This window comes from Salvelinus namaycush, chromosome 19, assembly GCF_016432855.1.
Source record: "Salvelinus namaycush isolate Seneca chromosome 19, SaNama_1.0, whole genome shotgun sequence".
NCBI classification, from domain to species: domain Eukaryota; kingdom Metazoa; phylum Chordata; class Actinopteri; order Salmoniformes; family Salmonidae; genus Salvelinus; species Salvelinus namaycush.
This window is the reverse complement of record NC_052325.1, coordinates 51,869,252-51,882,522: the sequence shown is the minus strand read 5'-3', so window position 1 is coordinate 51,882,522 and position 13,271 is coordinate 51,869,252.

The following is a 13,271-nucleotide window of genomic DNA, read 5'->3' as shown; positions in this document are numbered from 1 at the left end:
GTATGAGTATTCGGACACAGTTCCTGATATTCTGCTTTTACATCTCACTTCATAATTAAAATCTAGCAATTTTCTTTATATCCCCAATATCTGATGAGTCATCCCAGGGGAATCATGCACCCCAAAAATCTGAGATTCACAAAGTACCTGATGATGACTGGGGGTGGTACTTAAAAGGTAGCCCCCTATCCTAAAGTTAGAGAATTTAGCATTATTCAAACACCTGAAACAGCCTTTTCCTGCCATCTACTGCCACAATCATTATGCTTAATTACATATCTAAATAGGTATTTCTGCATGTCTAAGCATACCTCTTGAGCTGTTTGTATCATCCTGACTGGTGGTTCTTATCTTAAAGAAACAAAATATGCTTCTCTGCATCTCTGCTAAAAGATTGAAAGAATGAGTCTTTTTCAGTACTTTTAGTTATTACTTGCTTTTCTAAAGTCTACCAACCTTGCCAGCAGGCATAGCCGCGGGAATTAGGGGTGCTGAGGGTGCTGCAGCACCCCCTGAAGAATATTTACTGTGCCAGTCAAAGGTTTGGACACACCTACTCATTCAAAGGTGTTTTCTTTATTTGTACTATTTTCTAAATCGTAGAATAATAGTGAAGACATCAAAACTATGAAATAACACATACGGAATCATGTAGTAACCAAAGAAGTGTTAAACAAATCAAAATAAATGTAATATTTTAGATTCTTCAAAGTAGCCACCCTTTGCCTTGATGAAAGCTTTGCACACTCTTGGCATTCTCTCAACCAGCTTAATGAGGAATGCTTTTCCAACAGTCTTGAAGAAGTTCTCACATATGCTGAGCACTTGTTGGCTGCTTTTCCTTCATCCGTTCACCTACTCATCCGTCTTACAAAGACACAGCGGTTGGAAGTGAAACTCTTCAGACCAAAGGACAGATTTCCACCGGTCTAATGTCTATTGCTCGTGTTTCTTGGCCAAAGCAAGTCTGTTCTTTTTATTGGTGTCCATTAGTAGTTGTTTATTTGCAGCAATTCGACCATGAAGGCCTGATTCACGCAGTCTCTGAACAGTTGATGTGTCTGTTACTTGAACTCTGTGAAGCATTTAGTTGGGCTGCAATGTGAGGTGCAGTGAACTCTAATGAACTTATCCTCTGCAGCAGAGGTAACTCTGGGTCTTCCTTTCCTATGGCGGTCCTCATGAGAGCCAGTTTCATCATAGTGCTTGAAGGGTTTTGCGACTGCCCTTGAAAAAACTTTCAAAGTTCTTGAAATTTTCCACATTGACTGACCTTCATGTCTTAAATTAATGATGGACTGTTGTTTCTCTTTGCATATTTGAGCTGTTCTTGCCATAATATGGACTTGGTCTTTTACCAAATAGGGCTATCTTCTGCATACCACCTCTAACTTGTCACAACACAACTGATTGGCTCAAGCGCATTGACTTTGCTAGGCCCCTTTTTTCTCCACTTCCTGTCTGAATGATGTGCATGAAGTAAACTGCCTCTAGCTCAGGCCCTGAAGCCAGGATATGCATATAATTGGTACCATTGGAAAGAAAAAACTTTGAAGTTTGTAGAAATGTTAAAATAATGTAGGCGAATATAACACAATAGATATGGTAGGAGAAAATCCAAAGAAAAACCAACCAGAATTTTCTTTGTGAGAGACCATCTTCGTAGAAATGCAAGAGTAAGGTCATACTGAAGAGTAAGGTCATATTTTGCTCCCTGGATGCAATTCCTATGGGTTCCACAGGATTTCAACAGTCTATATTCAAGGTTTGAGGCTTGTAACTTCAAAAACAAATAAGTAATATCAGTTTTAGCAGAAGGACACAGTCTTAGAAATTCGTGTTTGCGTGCGTGTTGAAGACATTACGCACCTGCTAAAATCGGTTTGCTATTGAACATACTTCTTTCCGTAAGACATATTATAGTTTGATTACATTTTAGGGTACCTGAGGAGTAAATAGAAATGTATTTTGACTTGTTGAAACAAAGTTTAGTGGTAGATTTTCGGATTCCTTTCTCTGCAAGTTGAACGGGTGGATTACTCAAATCGATTGCCAACTAAACAGACTTTTTGGGAAATAAAGAACTATTTTATCTAACAAAACAACACTACATGTTATAGCTGGGACCCTTTGGATGACAAATCAGAGGAAGATTTTCAAAAGGTAAGTGAAAATTTAGTCATTATATGTGAATTTATGAAACCTGTGCTGGTGGAAAAATATTTTGATGTGGGGTGCTGTCCTCAAACAATCGTATGGCATGTTTTCGCTGTAATAGCTACTGTAAATCGGACAATGCAGTTAGATTAACAACAATTTAAGCTTTAAGCCGATATAAGACACTTATAATAACATAAATGTTTAAATCCAAAATATTTATGATTATTTATTTGAATTGCGTCCCCTCCAGTTTCACCGGAAGTTGTCCCGACTCCTAACCCTAAGAAGTATTAAGAAGGAAAGCAATTCCACAAATTAACTTTTAACAAGGAATACCTGTTAATTCAAATGCATTCCAGGTGACTACATCATGAATTTGGTTGAGAGACTGCCAAGAGTTTGCAAAGCTGTCATCAGGGCATAGGGTGACTACTTTGAATAATCTCAAATATAAAATAAACAAAATATAAAACACTTTTTTGGTTACTACATGATTTGTTATGTGTTATATCATAGTTTTGATGTCTCAACTGTTGTTCTACAATGTAGAAAATAGTAAAAATAAAGAAAAAGCCTGTAATGAGTAGGTGTGTCAAACTTTTGACTGGTACTGAATATATTTTTTATTTAAAAAAAATACATTTTACAAAATTTGTGAACTAAGCCTTTATTACTTCTGTATGAGCAGAGAAAAATACTCCACCCAAAAACATCTTCCACGGCCATGCCAGCAGGCATGCCAGCTAAGATAATTAGAAAAGCTAGCTACTCTAATTTGATCTATAGCTTGAAATGGCTTCTTGGTAGCTAGTTATGAGGTTGGGAGAGAGAGTCCCAATCTGGGCAAGCTAAAAGATTACTTGGTAAAACTGCTAAATGGCTCGTAGCATTACAGAGATCAGGAACCCCTTTTCAAAACATGTCCAGTTGCATGTAATGAGTTTCTACAGCCATTATAGGGCTTTTCAGGAGGGTCACCAAATAGCCTGTCTGTCACTCTGTGAATTGTAATTAGAAATTCAGAGGTCGAGACAGCATGTGCAGTAGAGCGAGAGACAGAGAGAGAGAGTTGAAAACAGCAGTTCCGGGACAAGGTAGCACTTCCGGTGAAGAGGTCAGCACGACCAGGTGGACTGGGGACAGGCAGGAGTCATCAGGCCATGTAGTCCTGAGGCATGGTCCTATGGTTCAGGTCCTCCGGGAGGGGAGGAAGAGAGGGAGAGAGAGAGAATTGGATGGAGCATACTTAAATTCACACAGGACACCAGATAAGGAGAATGACAACATATATAACAGACTGACCCTAGCCCCCCGACACAGACTATTGCAGCATAGATACTGTAGGCTGAGACAGGGGGGGTCAGGGGACACTGTGGCCCCATCCGACGATACCCCCGGATATAACCCCATCCACTTTGCCAAAGCACAGCCCCCACACCACTTGAGAGATATCAATAGACCACCAACTTACTACCCTGAGACAAGGCTGAATATAGCCAACGAAGATCTCCTCCACTGCACGAGCCCCAGGGGGCGCAAAACCGGACGAAGATCACGTCAGTGACCCATCCCACTCAAGTGACGTACCCCTCCTGGGGACGGCATGGAAGAGCAGTAGTAAGCCAGTGACTCAGCCCCCGTAATAGGGTCAGAGGCAGTGGATCCCAGTGGAGAGCGGGGAGCCAGTCAGGCACTTTTGCACCCCTGGGCCAGACTACACTCAATCGTATGACCTACTGAAGAGATGAATCTTCAGTAAAGACTTAAAGTTCGAGAACGAGTTTGCGTCTCTCACATGGATAGGCAGACCATACCATAAAAATGTAGCTCTATAGGAGAAAGTCCTGCCTCCAGCTGTTTGATTTGAAATTCTAGGCACAATAAGGAGGCCAGCGTCTTGTGACCGTAGAGTACTTGTAGGTATGTATGGCAGAGCCAAATTGGAGAGAGATGTAAGAGCAAACCCATGTAATGCTTTATAGGTTAGCAGTGAAACCTTGAAATCAGCCCTAGCCATAACAGGAGGCCAGTGTAGAGAGGCTAGCACTGAAGAAATATGATACAATTTGGGTGTTCTAGTCAAGATTCTAGCAGCCGTGTTTAGCACTAACTCAAGTTTATTTAGTGCTTTGCAGGAGTCTAATCAAGAAGTGGAAAATGCATGGATCAGCAATTCTGCATGATTTTTTGACAAAAAGTTAGATTTTTGCAATGTTACGAAGATGAAAAAAAGCTGCCCTTTAAATATTCTTGATATGTTCGTCAAAAGAGAGATCAGGGTCCAGAATAACGCCAAGGTCCTTGCCAATTTAATTTGAGACGAATGTACAACCATCTAGATTGTCAGATCCAAAAGCAAATCTCTTTGTTTCTTGGGACCTAGAACTAGCATCTCTTTTGTCCGAGTTTAAAAGTTAAACATTTTCTGCCAACTACCTCATTATGTCTGAAACACATTCTTCCAGGGCAGGCAATTTTGGTGCTTCACCATGTTTCATCAAAATGTACAGCTGTGTCCGCATATCAGTGAAAGTTGACATTGTGTTTCCGAATGACATCTACCAAGAGGTAGAATATATAGTGAAAAAAAATAGAGGTCCTAAAATGGAACCTTGAGGAACACTGAAACGTTCAAATGATTTGTCAGATGACAAACCATCCACAGAGACGAACTGCTAAATAAATGTACACATACATGTTATTCAAAACATGTTACCACAAAGCTCTCCAGAGGGTGGTGCGGTCTGCCCAACGCATTCCCGGGGTCAAACTTCCCGCCATCCTGGACACCTACAGCACCAGATGCCACAGGAAGGCCAAAAAGAATATCAAGAACATCAACCACCCGAGCCGCTGCTTGTTCACCCCGCTATCATCCAGAAGGCGAGGTCGGTACAGGTGCATCAAAGCAGGGACCGAGAGACTGAAACACAGCTTCTATCTCAAGGCCATCAGACTGCTAAACAGCCATCACTAGCACACCAGAGGCGGCTGCCTAGATTAGGAATCATTGGCCACTTTTAAAAATGGATCACTAGCCACTTGAATAATGTTTCCGTATCTAGCATTACTCATCTCATATGTATGAACTGCACTCCACACTATTCTACGGTATCTTAGTCACTTAAAAGGTAATGTACCACCTTCACGAGTGCAGTCTCAGTACTATGATGGGGTCTAAAACCAGACTGAAGTATTTTGTATTTATTATTTGTCTTCAGGAAGGCAGTGTGTTGCTACGCAGCAGCTTTTTCAAACATTTTGGAGAGGAATAGGAGATTTGATTTAGGCTGATCGTTTTTTTTACATTTTCCAGGTCAAGGTTATGCTTTTTCAGGAGAGGCTTTATTACCTCCACTTTTTGTCACACCCTGATTTGTTTCACCTGTCCTTGTACTTGTCTCCACACCCCTTCACGTGTCACCCATCTTCCCCATCATCCCCTGTGTATTTATACCTGTGTTTTCTGTCTGTCTGTGCCAGTTGGTCTTGTTTGCCAAGTCAACAAGCGTTTTTCTCCTAGCTCTTGTTTTTCCCAGTCTCTGTTTTTCTCGTCCTCCTGGTTCTGACCCTTGCCTGTCCTGACTCTGTGCCCACCTGCCTGACCATTCTGCCTGCCCCTGACCTCGAGCCTGCCTGCCGCCCTGTACCGTTTTGGACTCTGACCTGGTTATGAACTCTTGCCTGTCCCAAACCTGCCTTTTGCCTACCCCTTGGACTATAATAAATATCAGAGCTTAAACCATCTGCCTCCCGTGCCTGCATCTGGGACTCGCCTTGTGTCGTTATACTTTTAGTGAGTTTGGTATATATCCGGAGGATAGGGAGCTGTTTATTATGTTCAACATAGCAGGGCCAAGCACAAGAAGTAGCTCTTTCTGTAGTTTAATTGGAAAAGGGTCCAGTATGCAGCTGAAAGTTTTAGAGGCCGTGAATATTTTCTTGAATGGGTAAAGAGATGCACGATTATAAAACTTGAGTGTCTCCATTGATCCTAGGTCCTTGCAGTTCTGTGCAGACTCAGGACAATTGAGCTTTGGAGAAATATTCAGATTCAAAGAGTCCATCATTTTCTTTCTAATGATCATGATCTTTTCATATAAGAAGTTCAAGAATTAATCACTGCTGAAGTGAAAGCCATCCACTCTTGGATAATTCAGCTTTTTAGCTTTGCAACAGTAAAGGGGGGATTGAAGCAACATTTTGGGGGGATTGTTCTTATTCTCCTCAATTAGGTTGGAAAAATAGGCTGATCGAGAAGCAGTGAAGGCTCTTCGATATTGCACGGTACTGTCTTTCCAAGCTACTCAGAAGACTTCCAGTTTTGTGGAACGCCATTTCCGTTCCAATATTCAGGGCTCTGGTATTTTCTGTATACCAGGGAGCTAATTTCTTGTGACAAATGTAAAAAAAAAATAACTATTATGGGTGCAATTGCATCTAGGGTATTATGCAAAGTTAAGTTTAGATCCTCATTTAGGTGGTTAACCGATTGTAATTTTATTTAATTTTTGTCTTCATTTTTTTTATTTTAGTCTTTTTTTTGTACTCTGACGTTCTGTCTGGGTAGGTGGAGGTAGTCTGGAAGGGCATCTAGGAATCTTTGGGTTGTCCAAAATGTATAGGGTTACTTTTGATGATCCTTGGTTGGGGTCTGAGCAGATTATTTGTTGCAATTGCAAACATAATAAAATGGTGGTCAGATAGTCCAGGATTATGAGGAAAAACATTTAGATCCACAATAATAATTCCATGGGACAAAACTAGATCCAGGGTATGACTGGAGCAATGCTTAGGTACATCGACATGTTGGACAAAACCCCCTGAGTCTGATGGCTCCGAAAGCCTTTTGGAGTGAGGCTGTGGACTTTTCTATGTGAATATTAAAGTCACCAAAATGTAAATATTATCTGCCATGACTACAAGGTCCGATAGGAATTCAGGGAACTCAGTGAGGAATGCCGTATACAGCCCAGGAGGCCTGTAAAACAGTAGCTATACAAAGTGATTGAGTAGGCTGCATAGATTTTATGACTAAAACAAAAACGCAGTCATTTTTTGGGGGATACATTTTAATTTGTTGTAAATGTTAGCAACACCTCTGCCTTTGCGGGATGCGCAGGTGATATTGTCACTAGTGTAACCAGAAGGAGAGGCCTCATTTAACACAGTAAATTCATCAGTCTTGAGTCATGTTTCAGTCAGACTAATCACATCAAGGTTGTGATCAGTGATTAGTTAATTGACTATGACTGCCTTGGAAGTGAGGGATCTAACATTAAGTAGCCCTATTTTGAGATTTTGAGATGTGAGATATCACGATCTCTTTCAATAATTACAAGAATGGAGGAGGTCTTTACTCCAGTGAGATTGCTAAAGCGACCACCGCCATGTTAAGTTTTGCCCAACCTAGATTGAGGCACAGACACTGTCTCAATGGGGATAGCTGAGCAGACTCCACTAAGCTGGCAGGCTGGCTAATGCTCCAAATTCTGATGCTAATGGGGAGGTACCTTCCAAGCGCCAGACACAGACCTCCACGAATACCTTATCAGACAGCTGCCCATTAGTATAGCATACAGTTACTAACCCACAGTACATTAAGGCTGCACTGGCTTAGTAATGTACTGGCTTTGGGTAGTGTAATGCTGCTGTTAAGGTATTCAAAATGTACAGTATGAACTTCTAACATCTGCACTGTGCAAGTGGAAAAGAAAAGTATGTGTGTACTCTGTGATTGAGTGAGCGGGTACCTGTGTTTGAATAAATTAAGGATTCTTTCTCTCTGAAGACAGCCTTGAGGAAGCTGCCATTGCTTGAGAGAGCCGAACATTGCTCAAATTGCTATCACACCCACCCGCAACCACACACACACACACCTTGAGAGGTAAAAGATCCATGCTGGAGGCTAGACAAGACAACACTTCCCCCATGTCCTCATAAGACCCATAGTGCAATAAACCATTTGAGACCCACACAAACACCCCATCCCTGCTGGCCATCATCAACTCTTGATGGTAGGCACAGTGCACAGCACCCTCTCTCCCAAATGGAGGCATACTGTACACCACCTATGCTCCCTGCATAGACTATACATTGTGACACACACACACACACACACACACACACACACACACACACACACACACACACACACACACACACACACACACACACACACACACACACACACACACACACACACACACACACACATACAGATATTACTGGCTCCTGTGGCTCAGTGACCAAGTGGGGGAGCTGGCAGACCACTCTCCAAATTAAAATGTATAGGTTAGAAAGAGGAAAGATCATATCAAGTCCATCCAGTTTCAGGTGACAGACTCCAAGGGAGTCAAATTGCAGGTGCTGTCTTTTTGCCTACATGACAGATAATTTAATCTATCACTGTCAGTCACTCACAAACAAATTACAAGGTCCAGAGATTCCCTCAGGCTCAGTTTTGGACACTAAGTCAAATACATTTTTGTTGTTAATAATAGGAAAATGAGATGCTCATGGGGAGAGACCACCCTGCCTACTCACTACTTGTTATTAAAATTAGAGACACCCCACCTGCAAAATACATCCTTAATGGGAATACTTTTAAACTGTTGTTATATTTCACTGGATGCAATGAAGGCGTTTGATCGTCTTGAATGGACATAACTATAGTCTGTTTTTGTGGCTATGGGCTTTGGTACCGGATTCATTTTAATGATAAAGGTGCTCTATGCCAATCCAACAGCAATGGTTTCGACAGGAAAAAATTGCTCTCCTCTACAGGAAATCACCAGGGATGACCACTCTCCCCTCTGCTTTTCACCCTCTCTCTTGAACCTGTAGCTCAGACTGTACGTCAGTCTACCCTTGTCTGGCCGATAACAATTACAATACTCATCCTCATATCTCTCTATCTGTTATCAATATTTATATAAATATTATTTTGGTAGTTAAAGATCAATTGGGTGAAATCCACTCTATTGTCACTCAATGAGTCTGCCAGTTTTCCTGCTTCATCCCAGTAGTTCAGCATTTCAAATATTGGTATTGAAATCTTCCCCTCCTTATATGTTATTGCTAAGAGCAACTACAGGCACTATCAATAAGCTTAATAGTGATCTAGATAGATTGTCTAGCTTGACAAATTCCCCACGAGCTTGCATTGCTATTATTAAGATGAATGTGCATCCCCAAGTTTATTTTGTCAACTCATTGTTCCTGACAGCGCCCCCTGTGGGATACTGGAGTAAACTGCATTCAGTTATCTCCAAGTTCATTTGGAAGGGCAAAAGCCTGCATATCAAATTATCAACAATACAAAAAAGGGGTAACCTAGATGGAGGTTTATCTCTTCTAAATGTTTAACTTTCTCACTGGCCTTTTAGCTTACGCCCTCTAGTCACTTGGTTTGATTCTTTCTCTATTGTGTGATGGTGTGCTTTGGAGGAAAGTTTGTTGCAGCTTTAAAGACTCCAAGATCTCCTATTTTTTGCGTATTTCTATCAAAGAATGTAAGCTAAGTTTTGGTCCCATTGTAATAAAGCTGGTTACTACCTGATGCACGGCAGAACAATTCTGTAATATCTTGTGTAAATGGCATGTGGATTCCACTATTTTCAGCAACTCAGGTCTTTTAGTTGGTCATCAACCAATACGTTTTCCTCAATGGAAGGATAGGGAAATCTATCTACGGGGGTGATGGTCTTCGTTCATTCCAAGATCTTAAAGACAGTTTTAATCTACCTGGCTCATAATTTGTATTTTATTTACAACATAGGTCTGCCCTTAAGGCTCATGGTGTTCGTTAGCAGTTATCTTTGACGCCATCCTCAGCATAAGATTATACATTTAAGGAGCAAAAAAAGATCTAGTTTATAAACCTCTTCCTCTTAAAAATGTGTGGAAAAGACACCTTCCAGGTATGGATTAGTGTTTTAGTTGGTACTGTGTGTGGTCTAATATTCAACAATCTTCTCAGAATACTGATCACCAACAGATACATTACAAATGTCTTCATAAGACTTATCTAAACTGAGTGTACAAAACATTAAGAACATGTTCCTGATATTGAGTTGCATCCCCCTCTTTTGCCCTCAGAACAGCCTTAACTTGTCAGGGCATGGACTCTGCAAGATGTCGAAAGCATTCAACAGGGATGCTGGCCCATGTTGACTCCAATGCTTCGAACAGTTGTGTCAATTTGGCTGGATGTCCTTCGGGTTGTGACCCATTCTTGATACACATGGGAAACAGTTGAGCGTGGAAAAACCCAGCAGCATTGCAGTTCTAGACACAAACCGCTGCACCTGGCACCTACCACTATACCCCGTTCAAAGGCACTTACATTTTTTGTCTTGCCTATTCACCCTCTGAATGGCACACTAACAAATCCATGTCTCAATTGTCAATTGTAGCTTGTACTTAGTAGGCTTACAAATCCTTCTTTAACTTTTTAGGGATAGGGGGCAGCATTTTCACTTTGGATGAATAGCGTGCCCATAGTGAACTGCCCCAGATGTCCCAGATGCTAATATATGCATATTATTATTACTATTGGATAGAAAACACTCTGAAGTTTCTAAACTGTTTGAATTATGTCTGTGAGTATAACATAACTCATATGGCAGGCAAACTTCCAAACAGGAAGTGGAAATTCTGAGGCTGGTTGATTTTCAACTCATCGCCTATTCACATCCCAGTAAGATATTGATCTATTTGCACTTCCTACACCTTCCACTAGATGTCAACAGTCTGTAGAACGTTACATGAAGCCTCTAGTGTGATCTGGGGCCGGATGGCAGCTATTTGAGTCAGTGGTCTGGCAGAATGCCAGCTCCTGGTCACGCACATTCCTCATGATATCGCCATGCGTTCCATTACTTCTGTAGACAAAAAGGAATGCTCCGGTTGGAACGTTATTGGATATATATGATAACAACATCCTGAAGATTGATTCTCTACTTAGTTTGACCAGTTTATTCGACCTGGAATATAGCTTTTTGAAGTTTTCGTCCGCGTTCACCTGGACCGGCGCCAGCGTTTGGACATGTGAACTAAAGGTGCTAGCAAAAGCAGCTACTTGGACATAAATATTTGACATTATCGAACAAAACAACAATTTATTGTGGAACTAGGATTCCTGGGAGTGCATTCTGATGAAGATCATCAAAGGTAAGGGAATATTTATGATGTAATTTCGTATTTCTGTTGACTCCAACATGGCAGAGAAATGTTGTGTATTTCTGAGCACCGTCTCAGATTATTGCATGGTGTGCTTTTTCCGTAAAGTTTTTTTGAACTCTAACACAGCGGTTGCATTAAGGACAAGTGTATCTTTAATTCTAAGTACAACATTTATCTTTCATCAAAGTTTATGATGAGTTTTTCCCGTTATTTGATGTGGCTCTCTACAATTTCTCCGGATATTTTGGAGGCATTTCTGAACATGGCGCCAATGTAAACTGAGATTTTTGGATATAAATATGCACATTATCAACAAAACATACATGTATTGTGTAACATGAAGTCCTATGAGTGTCATCTGATGAAGATCATCAAAGGTTAGTGATTCATTTTATCTCTATTTCTGCTTTTTGTGACTATCTTTGGCTGGGAAAAATGGCTGTGTGTTTTTTGGACTTGGCGGTGATCTAACATGAATATATGTTGTGTTTTCGCTGTAATTTTTTTATTTTTTTTTATCGGACACGATGGGTAGATTAACAAGATGTTTATCTTTCATTTGCTGTATTGGACTTGTTAATGTGTGAAAGTTAAATATTAAAAAAAAATATTTTTGAATTTCCCGCGCTGCCTTTTCAGCGGAATGTTGTGGGGGGGGGGGGGGGGGGTCCGCTAGCGGAACGTGTGTCCTAGAAACGTTAACCTGTCTCCTCCCCTTCATCAACACTGATTGAAGTAGATTTCAACAAGTGACCTCAATAAGGGACCATAGCTTTCACCTAGTCAGTCTGTCATAAAAATATTCTTAATATTTTTTGCACTCAGTGTATAGGGAACTATAGTGCCTTCCGAAAATATTCCCACCCCTTTACTTTTTCCACATTGTGTTGTGTTACTGCCTGAATTTAAAATGGATTAAACTGAGAAGTGGCGATGTGTCACTGGCCTACACACAATACCTCATAATGTCAAAGTGGGATTATGTTTTCAGAAATTTTTACAAATTAATAAAAAAATTAAGCTGAAATGGTTGACTTAATAAGTATTCAACCCCTTTGTTAAGGCAAGCCTAAATGAGTTCAGGAGTAAAAAAATGGCTTAATAAGTTCAATGGACATGTGTTTAACCTCTAGGGGGCAGTATTTTCATGTCCGGTTGAAAAGCGTGCACAAATTAAACTGCCTGTTACTCAGGCCCAGAAGCTAGGCTATGCATATAATTGGTAGAGTTGGATAGAAAACTCTAAAGTTTGTAAAACTGTTACAATAATGTCTGTGAGTATAACAGAACTGATATGGCATGCGAAACCCCGAGGACAAACCATCCCCCCCAAAAAATTCAGCCTACCACTATTTTCAATGGCTGTCACTTTTATGATACGGCGAAGTCCTCCCAGAATGCAGTTCCTAGGGATTCCATTAGATGTCAACAGTCTTTAGAAAGAGTTTCAGGCTGGTTTTTGGAAAAATGAGCCAGAAGTTGTAATTTTTTGTAATTAAATTGTATCATTTATTTACGTATTATGGTACCTAAGGTTTGATTATAAATTGTTTGGAAAAGTGTATTAGTAACGTTTGGGATGCATTTTGTATGCAGTTTGATGGAGGGGAACTGGGTGGATTATTGACTGAAGCACGCCAGCTAAACTGAGTTTCTATGGATATAAAGAAGGACATTATCGAACAAAAGGACCATTTGAGATGTAACTCGGACCTTTTGGAGTGCCAACAGAAGAAGATCATCAAAGGTAAGGCATTTATTATATCGCAATTTCTGACTTTCGTGTCGCACCTGCCTGGTTGAAATATGTTTTTCATGGTTTTGTATGTGGGGCGCTGTCCTCAGATAACCGCATGGTGTGCTTTCGCCATAAAGCCTTTTTGATATCTGACGCAGATATCACTTGTGATTTTATGAAAGTTAAA